The following is a 10,668-nucleotide window of genomic DNA, read 5'->3' on the forward strand; positions in this document are numbered from 1 at the left end:
CGTCAGCACCCGCTGCTCCAGCCACCGCTTCTGCTGGCCCTGACAGCAACACCCAAAGTGGGGCTGATCCCAAGGGAGCAGCAGCAGGGCCTGGATCTGATCCCTGACTCTGGGGCAGGGCTGGACAAATGACCCCCAGCAGCAGCAGCAGCACGTGGAGCTGACTTTCAGCACAGCCCCTGCCACTCTTGCCTCCCGTGTGCAGCGGTGTCACAGCAGCCTGAGGCACCTGGGAGCCCCCAGGGCCAGCAGGGACTTGAGATGGCAGCCCTGGGCTCCTGGAGCTTGTGCAAGGAGCGGGGCTGGGGACTCCCTGTCCATGGGGAGCTTCCAGATGGAAAAGGCTGCTGTGCCCAGCCAGCTCCAAGGGCAGAGAAAGGAGGGTCTCGACCACGGGATCTGTGCCAGTCCCACAGTCCTGGGCAGCAGCCACCGAGCCCTGGGGGAGCAGAGGGCACAGCAAGAGGGACAAAAGCAGGCAAGGTCAGAGACTGGAGAGAGCCAGACCCGGCAGCAGGAACAGCTGCTCCATTGCACTCTTGGAGAAAGCTCTTGGCTGCTTCAAAGCGCTGAAAGGCGTGCAGGGCAGAGAGGAGGCCACACCAAACACTGCTCCTGTTTGCACAGCCTCCCCTCTCCGTGTCCCAGAAGGAATTGGATGGACTGTGCTCTTCTCTCCGAGTGTCTCGTTCAGCACGAGCGGCTGAGCACCAGGAGCTGAAGGAGCTGAAGCCTCAGGCCTCAAGAGCTGGGCCTGAGGAGACACTGTGAGCAAATGAATGCTGCTAACATGGACCTGGCTGAATGCAGCAGATGGAATCATGGAATCACAGAATCCTTTCTGTTGGAAAAGACCTCTGAGCTCATCCAGTCCAGCCGGTCACCCAGCAGTGTCGAGCCCAGCACTAAACCACGTCCCTGAAGTGCCAAGGCCTGGACAACAGCCCTGAGTGAGGCCCTGAGCCAAAGGTGGCCTCTGGATGAACCTTCCAACCAAAGGTTATCTTTGTATCTGCTCACTAATGAAATATGCATGGTCATTAGCGCTGTGATAGATGTATCCACTCATTAGTGAAACATGGATTGACCTTTCTGTGTTTAGAAGCCAGACAAGGCCATGAAATCTGACATCTGGCCTTGTCTGGGGCTGAATGGTCAAAGTCACCTCCCTTGGTTCCTCTTGGGCCCTGGCCAGGCTTTGGGAGGAACCCAGGAGGAGGATGAAACCAGATGTTGCCGCACCAGAAGCGCTGTCAGTTTGTTCATTCAGCGCTGTCAGAGCTGGGCCCTCTCCCAGAGAGGCTGGAGCCCCACCTGTGGCTGGAGGCACCTGCAGGAATTCCCAGTGTCCAGGAGTGGCTCTGCAGCCCTTGGCTGTGACAGCTTCCCCAGCTGCTGTGTGGATCTGGGGCATGGTAAAGCCTGAGGGTAACTGGGGCTGGATCTTTCTTAATCACTGCTGCAATCTCTGGTGCTGCTGGCTGGGTGCATTGCTGAGCTGCTCCTTTTGTGATTCTTTGCTGCTTTGAGCTACAGTCAATGACACTGAGTCCTTCAGTTGGTGTCTGTGTCTTTGGTGCTGACCCTGCCCACTGGGGAAACAAAACTGGCACAGTCTGGCCAGATCACAACAAAATGTCACTTTTTAAATGTAAATGTGAGGAATCAGTCCCATCAGAAATTCCCAGATGGGAAGCCCTTCCCTGGAGTTCCCTGCCTCTGGAGTGGGCTGAGGTCAGAGCACCCTGTGAGACGTGGGGCACTCGGTTAATAGAGGCTGAACCCCTGGATGTCTTCAAATGCATCCCAAAATTGCATATGGAAGAAGGAAAAGAACTTGTGGGTTTGGGAAGATGAGGGAGAATTTTCTTAATGGCACATTGGAAACAGCACCAACAGAAGGAAGAATTGGTTTTGGAATGCTCCCACATGGAGGGACAGAGGAAGGTTTAAATCTTGGGCTCAGGTTCATTTGTGCAAGTGAAATATAACATTATTATTATTGTCATTAATAACAGTTATATAAAAAATATAACATGATTATACATTTTTTCAGATAGAATTAAAAATTGATACTGTGAAATAAAGGCTGACAATGCCAATATGTTAGTTTTGGCTGCTGAGTGTAACACTAAATACCCTACAGAAAAGGACTGGCCAAGACCCAAATGTCACAATTGAACTTTGTGAATTGTGTATCATGAAGAAAGGAGGAAGGGATGATGTGGAAACCCAGGACACCGGGAGTATTTCTCTGTCTGCCCTGTGTTAAGTATTTATTCTCTATCTATTGATATGATTGATAACATCTTCCACTTACTACCATACTGTAAAATAAGCAATTAAGGCTCGATCAGGATTTCAGTTTCTTCCCAGAAGTAACAGTGATTTTATTTTTCACAAGCCCACAAGATTTCAGGCGAGCTATGTTCAGTGTCCTAAAGAATTCTTTTCTCCAAGGGCTATCCTTGAGGTCCAGTATTTTTTCTGGCTCCCATTAAAAAATACCAGAAGCCTTCTGCCTTGTTATTTACCTTCTTGCTTTCCACAGAGCAGTGACATTGCAGTAGGAAAGCCAGCACCAGCTGTATTCATGCTTTAAAATCTTTAGGAATTAATTGCATTTATATAAGTGCCAAGAAATTTTATTCTTAAGACTGTATTTTACTACCCTTTCTGCTGGAGCCAATCTTTGCACCCCACACGCACACACACAAGCCAAAACCCAGAAATGACTGTACTCAGCAACGTGGCTACAAACCTCATCGGGAAAACCAAGTACATTATAAACATTAATTAATTTCAGCCACATGCCCTCCTCAGTGAAGTGGGTAATTACTACCCCCATTCAGCACAAGTGGGAAAACTAAAGGAGAATGATTTGCCCAGGTCAAACAAGGTGCATGGCACAGAACAGAGCGCCCATAACCCTAGCCAGCAGCCATCCTTTTCATCCTATAACCCACCTAACTAAATTCTTTCAGTCCAGTAGGCAAATTACCAGAAGTCCATATGATAAAAGCAAGGCTACAGTTTCTTCCTCAAATATAACTAATATGTCCATCTCCTCACTTGCCTACTTTAAGTATTCTCATGAATATTCACAGCAGAGTTTCCCCCTCAGAATGTTCTGGAGAAAGAAAAAAAGAGGAACGACCTACTTAAAAAAATCTATATCTAATGACCTACTGCAACCTGGAATCTTTAATTGGCTGTAAGGTGATTAACTGTGTATGCACAGCCTAAAAGGCAAAAACCAAAGTTTGTGGACTGGCCTGCAGTAAGGAGGCTTGAACTGGCAACCTGACAGAAGCTTAAGAGATTCACCTAATTTACATATATATTCGGATTTTTTGCTTTTCAGGGGGGCAGAGGGAGGGACAGGGTACATCATAAATAAGCCCAGTTTCCTTACCACAGCAATAGAAGCACTTTGTTAGCTGATTTCATCAGCAGTATAAACCTGCACCTAATTGTTTCTCTCTGCACCCTGGGCTTAAAGGAAATAAGTTAGCTGATGGGTTAATTCAGGAGAATTAACTCCCATAAACACAAAGAACAGTTGGGTTGGAAGGGACTTGAAAGATCACCTGGTTTCATACCATGCTTGCCACCCTGTTCCCTTCACAGTCTCCACTTCCCTTCAGCCTGTCTCAACTCCTTCATGGGTTAAAGTGGAGGGCACTAAAATTTTTTATAGGGCTGGGTGGAATAAAAAAAGCCCACAGTGCTCTCCAGAATCACTAGAAGAAGTCAGAGCCTGCTGTGCTGACTCTGCCACCAAGCTTTTTCCATCAGCCTCAGGAGCCCCACCTCACATCCTTTTATCACTACTTTCCATTTCCTTACCTCAGCAATTGTGTCAGATGTGAGCAAGGGATATGTGGTGGTCACACTATCTCAGCTCATCAGTCCACCACTAATGCCTTCCTGTGTAAAGACATCCCTTGGTTACATAATATATCCTTGACACCATTTCTGTTTACATTAAATTAAAATTAATCAGCCAGGCACTTGCCACAGCAATCCATGTAACTCAGCTTGGCAGCTTGATATTATCAGTGGCTCAGCAACATTAGCTTTGTAGGGTTAGGATCTCCTGGGGACTCCTTCCACAAGAGGACTGCAGGTGTTGTAGTCATAAAACATTATGCTCCCTCCTAAGCATCTGTATGACAGTCTCTTCCAAGAACAGCAGAGAAAACTGCAACGGCAGCTCAAACCTGATTTATTAGCATGGGCATCACAGGTACACAAGTCCTTAAGCTATCAACTCACCCTCCAGCAAGAAATGCTACAGTTCATTAACCCTTTCAGTAGGTGTCCCAGTGCAGGTCTGCCTACTGTCAGACATCAGACTGAGTCACATCAGGGAGGCTTTAATCAAGTTGGCCTTTTCCTTACTTATTCTGCCCCCAAGATGTTCAGTTCTTCAGACTTTTGATGCAAATTATTCCCAAGTGTTTACTAGCATTTTAGTTCCTAACTACTGTAGGAGCAACCCTGCTTTGCTGTTGTCAGATCAGTTGCCCATGCTGAGCTGCTGGGTATCAGCTGGCAAGGGCAGACCACAACATCTTCTGGTGACCTGCTTATTTACTAGAAATAAATATCTGTAAACATCCCTGAACCCATGCCAGAGTATTCAGATAAACCATTTTGGGACAAAACTAAACAAAAAAGACACCAATGCATGAAAAGAAACTCTTTAGAAACTAGGTTTTCGGTCTCTGCTGCTTTCTTAAAGATTGGCATGGTCATTTCAAAGCCTGTTAAGGATAGCATCAGAACAGTCAGGACAAACAGTGACAGTCTTTGCACCCAGACAAGTAGATTGTCCCAGCCAGAGGAAAGGCTGCCTAAAGGTACAGCTTCTGCCAGAAGAGAGAGCAGCTGTTGCACTGGAAACAGAATCAACTTCAGCATTAGATTACAACCAATGTGACAGGGTTTTGTTTTCCCTTTACATTTTCTGTTAGCCAAAGAACATTGCTGTGCTTAGGTTTCATCCCATCTAAAGGCAGGCTATTAACCAGGATGGTTTCCCAGGAAAAGGGCAAAACACACATACAAACAAACAACACTTTTTTTTCAAAAAAAGAACATTTTTCCTACTACTATTTTCAGTGCAGTGAATAACCCAAGCCAACCTATACATTAATAATTTTCCTAGAGACAGATATGCTTCACTCTTGACCTGCAATTGCTAACTTGTCTAGACACTTGTGCACATGTGTACATGCATGCAAAAACATTTATATAAATCTATACTTGTGTGTGAAAAAAGACTTGTTAAATCAATGCAAACCCCACTGACATCCCTCCTTTCCATGTTCATGGAAAAAAAAATAATTTTCCCATCTGAAACAATTCATTTCCCTGCCAGCACTGCAGTGATAATTTTTTTGTAGTTTTAAAGATAAAACTTTTTTGTTTTTCTGGTGTGGAGAGATTTAGAACAATTTGTCAAAACCTTAATTAACTTGAGAAACCATGGGAGTTGCCAGACAAAAACTATTCTTTTTAGAAAAAGCCAGGAAAATATGAATACTTTCTTCCAGCTTGGAAGTCTGCTGCTTCATTCTTTAATTAGTCATATTGCTGAAGGTTGGATTACTCATGGAATTACCTAAAAGGTGTCATAAAAAAGATTTGCAATTTTACTACTGAAGTTACACATAGGTTCTAAGATTTGAAGAACCTGACATTCATATCCATATATTATGATGCTGAGGAAAACTCGAGACAATACCTGCTACCTTTAAAAGGCTCCTATACCTGAAAAAGGAGGAAAAAAGATTGTTAAATTATGCTAAACCTAGCCAAAGAAGAAGGATGTTGAAAGTGAATTTTCAGTAAGATCTGAAGATGAGAGAAAAGGGCTAAACTCTGTGCTTATGAAGAACAAGCGGTTCACAGTCATTATTAGGCAGCAAAAAAATCCAGGGATTTCACAAAGATCTGATTCAATCACATTCAGTAGAAGTGCAGTGTTTTCACTGCTGCCTTTGCCACTCTGAGTGCACAGGTGGCTACAGGGGAACAGGCTGAGGCTGCACTCTGACCTGAGATCTGTTTAAAATCTTCCCCAGTCTTGTTATTGTTACAACTGGACCCAGCCAGCGTGTTAACTGTGCTACTGAAATAAGGGTTTAGAGAAACAGAATCAAATCAAGCATGGGATATAAATCACTCTGCTTAAAAGCAAGTGCTTTTATTCTCACTGTTAGAGTCCTAGATCAATTCAGCAGATCTTTCACACCCCCAGCAGGAATGGGCACAGCCACTTTTTGTGTGGTTTCATCGTAACACGCACAGGATTTCAGTAGATCATCCGTAAACCTGAGCTGCTGAGAAAGAACCAAATGTGTCAATGCACAGTGCAGTGCCCAGGAAAGGTCAAAACGAGGGACCAAAGGCAGTGTGGACCATCAGCCATCATGAACCATGCTGAGAACACTTTTTTTGCTTCTAGAGTACCTGCACCATGTTGGTCTTTCTTAGCCACAATAAGAAGAGATCAGAGGGATGAACATTAAAGTGCCCCCTTCTTTAGGAGTTCCAGCATTCTCGCAAGTATTTTCCTACAGCAATTATCAAGACAGCATCCTCTGCTGTCATGTTTTGTTATGGCTCTAAATCTGCATTCCACAACCAAACTGCTAGTACCAACAAGATCTCTGTGTGAGTGGCTGTGGGGGCGTGAGAGTTAAGGAATGGCAACAGAATCACCCAAAAAGAAAAGCTTTCCATTCTGCAGTCCCAACCTACCCACCACTGACTGTACCTGTTAAAAGCAATATAAACCAGTAAACTCAGTACCAGCAGGCCACACTCCTGTAAAATACTAAAATAGCAATGCTGCAAGTACTAAAGACTAGAAGAGGATGTGAAACTGCCAGCAAACTGCATTTAAGCTGGAAGAGAAGAGACTTGTGTTTGTCCTTATTACTGTGAGGGAGAAAAAAATAACATATTCAATGTAGCACATCCAAAGCAACTCCATTTTATCATCTCAGGCTTCATCTTTGCAGCCAAAGAAGGATTTCTGCTGATTGATTGAAAGCATTACCTAGAGTTTGTGCTATACTTTATTTATTCATTTGCAAGGAAGGAGTCTCAGCGCTCATTAGGTATTTATTCCATTGACCCGTCTTATCAAGGCTTTTGAAGTGCTATAAAACAGGCTAATCAGGTGAGCAACATTTATATTCATGGTCAGAGTGGCTACAAATGAATTGATCAGGTCCAAGGAAGCTTTCAATGGACGAGGTTTGAGGTTTTGCAGCCCAATACTCCGAGATGCTGAGGCTCTTCTAAACGTTACCTTAGGGATAATAACTGGGAACCTCCCTGTGTGAAAATGAACTGCTCAGCAAGTTTGGTTTTCCCCAGAGAGGGTGGCAAACTTTGAAGAGCGTGATTCCAGTATCATGGAACTGGTACATCTCTAACCCACGGACGGGAGGAGCAAATTTGTGTTTACAATAATGACAGGAGAGTCACTACAGCCACTGGGCACACCTGCAAGGACAAGGGTGACCAGCTTCAGACACGTTGTGGTATTTAGAAACATGTCCATAAGAACACAGTGCAACTGCAAGAGCAGGACAGAGCAAAGGCACCGTGCATGTCCAGCTGCCAGCTGGGATGGAACACGTCCAAAAAGGCATGGCAGTACTTCACTTGGTGTTTCCTTCCAGTACCCTGCAGTGTAAGGACAGCCAGCAGAATTTTTAAATTTTTATTTACAAAATAACGGCATCATTTTTTCATCCAGTGCTGAACCAAGCCATCTTGTGCTGTGCTTCAGGAATTGTTACCTTTCAGATCAGATGTAAAGCCAAGCTAATGCCCCAATCCCAAGAAGCATTAAAGATCACTCCTACTGCATTTTTTCATTAATGGTAATCCTGATGCCCTGGCCATATTCCCACCGAGATCATTGCTATTTACCTCTGCAAATTCCTCCCTTTGTTTCTACAGGGCCTAAGCAGACAAAAATCATCCCTATGTAACAGCACCAGCATGTTTATTCTGTTCTTCCCCCAGGTTCTCTGCTTGCTGTATTGGGAACATGGTGCACTCCTGTGTCTTTTAGCAGCAGCATTACCCTGTGTCATTTCAGCAGGGGATGGTGCAATGCCACATGCAGAGTGGAAAGAGGGCTTTTGTCAACACTAGACTGAATATCCTCCAGGTGCTAAGAATTTCCTGAGTAAGCTGAAGCAAACACACATTAGTCAATGTTAAGTTAGAATCTCCCCAAGCACAAGAAGGAAAAAAACCCAAGCCTGAGACCAATGTGACTTTTACCAGAGAGAGTACAGAAGACAAATCCTTGGTGAGGAGTGAGTGGCACTCGAGTGTGCAGACACCACACTGCACCATCCAGGACTCTGGCACCAAACCCCAGCTTCAAGGTTCAGGGAGATGGTACACTTGCATCTTCCCCCCTTCAGCCTCATTTTTAATTGCAATTATTTTATGTACAGGTAGGTTGTTATTCACTAAGGCGGAATTCATCTCTTGGAAATTAAGCTAAACTTCAGGAATGAAACCTGGTCATGTGGACATGACCAGGAAATTGGTGAGGCACTCCTAGAGGGAAAAGTCTATAAAGAAACATTTAAGACATTTCCTGGCTCACCGTTTGCAAGTTGCATCACCTCCTAGCAGGAGCTCAGGCACTAGTTTTTACAGTACAGACGTTTTTTCTTCCCTACTTTTAAACACAGAAGAGGTGTTTTACTTTAAAAAGGTATTTGTCCAGAGCAAGTGTAGCAGAGATTAATCTCTCCATTCTTCAGAGCTGGCAGCACAGTCCCTCCAACAAACATGAGAGATGTGGGAACTATTTAAAGGAACGCTCAGCCAGCTGCATGCAGCACACTGCATGAAACAATATTCCAATCATTAAATACACCCCATGGAACATCCTTTCCTTGACATTACTGTTTAATGGCACAAGGTAATAGCCATCAAGTTACTGTATGAAATCCCAAAATATTCAAAACAGAGGGAAGCGACAAGGGGGTAAACCTATCAACTGTGACCTGTTAATGGGGCGTTGGCTTCTGCTCAGGTTCCAGTAATCCATGGGCACAGGGGGTTCACTTTTTACCCCTTTAAGCTGGCATAGGCCAGAGAGACCATGCCCCCCTTCGTGGGTCACCAGGCTGCAGGTGCCAAATACTTTTTATTTTCTGGGCAAGCAGCAGGTCTCGAATCTGCACATGGCATACTCAAGACTGCTCAATGCATATTAAAGTACTTTCTTTTTGCAACCTCATCTCTCCTTTAGGCAAAGCATGGACAATTTTAAGGAGCAATTTTCAGATTTTTTCTCTCACTGCTGAGCTAGCACAGCCAATGGATCATCACTCCCATTTTCCTCCTTCCATCATGGCTTGTCAGTCACAATTAGAACCATTGCTCAGCTCCTGGATTGCTGCTTATGAACAAAGGCAACTTTGAAAAACAAAAAAAAGTCAACTTCAAACCATCTGATCTCTGCTTTCATCCCTAGCCAACAGCAAACAACACTAAAACACAACAAATCCAGATGTTCATGCATTCAACAGAAATGATCAGAACATGTCACTGTCCTAATCCAAGCATTAAAACTGCAACAATCAAAATGAGGTATTAACAAGGGACAAAAGGATTTAGAGAGTACCCAGTGGCGTTCCTATCATTACCCAGAAATTATTTTTACAGTTACTGTGCTTTTTGAAAGTTTTGTAACAGATCATTAATTTGACACAGAGCAGAAACTTCCCAAAAACAGTCCTAGTTTTTGAGCGGCACTAATCCAGCTGTACAATTTGTCAAAATTTTATCCAAATTTATGAAAACAAATTCTTTACTATATTCCAGAAGATGAAAAACACTCTGCAGATGGAATGCTGGATATAATTCAGTCAGTAAAGACAGTCATGTTCATCAGAAATCAAAGGTATTAAATGAGGTTCAGCTTTGCACAGGATGTGCAGAAAAACATCACCTGCCTCATGGGAATTGTGTAGCTAACGCTCCACCCAAAAACACTTATAATTTGAACACAACATGACAACTTGCTTTTCATCACTTCCCACGAGCCTTCTGGCTGATGAGACTCTCCAGGATTTGCAGCAGAGACTGATGGTAATACCTGGCCATGGCTTAAGGTTGGCATTGGAGAGACACGTTGTAGTTTAACTTCTGTTTTAGAAAGAACATCCAAAGCTGGACTAGAGCTACTAGAACCTAACTTCTTAAACCAAAGCAGGACAAAGCTCTACTCATGGTGCTCACACTGTGTCTGTGTTTCCACAGCAGGGGCATTAAATTCAGCAGTTGGTTCTGGTGGATGTTGGGTATAAGGTCACAATTAGAGATTCAGCCCGTAGGTTGCTGTTCTCCTTCCCCTTCATCCTCACCAAAACTAGTTCATCCAGGTCTTAGACATGGTCTCCCAGTTCAGAGAAAAATTTAGGAAAGAAACTGTCAGGAAAAAAATTTCCTCCTATCCCAACAAACTGGTACTAACACCTGAGGGATATAAAACCCATGACCACACATTAATGATAACCAGCACATCTACAAATTCAAGATTGCAAATATTTACTATCTCATTTCAAAATAAGGAGAGCACCCAAACAATGCCAAGGGAAAAGGGAAAGGAAA

This window comes from Anomalospiza imberbis, unplaced genomic scaffold, assembly GCF_031753505.1.
Source record: "Anomalospiza imberbis isolate Cuckoo-Finch-1a 21T00152 unplaced genomic scaffold, ASM3175350v1 scaffold_63, whole genome shotgun sequence".
Classification (NCBI taxonomy): Eukaryota; Metazoa; Chordata; class Aves; order Passeriformes; family Viduidae; genus Anomalospiza; species Anomalospiza imberbis.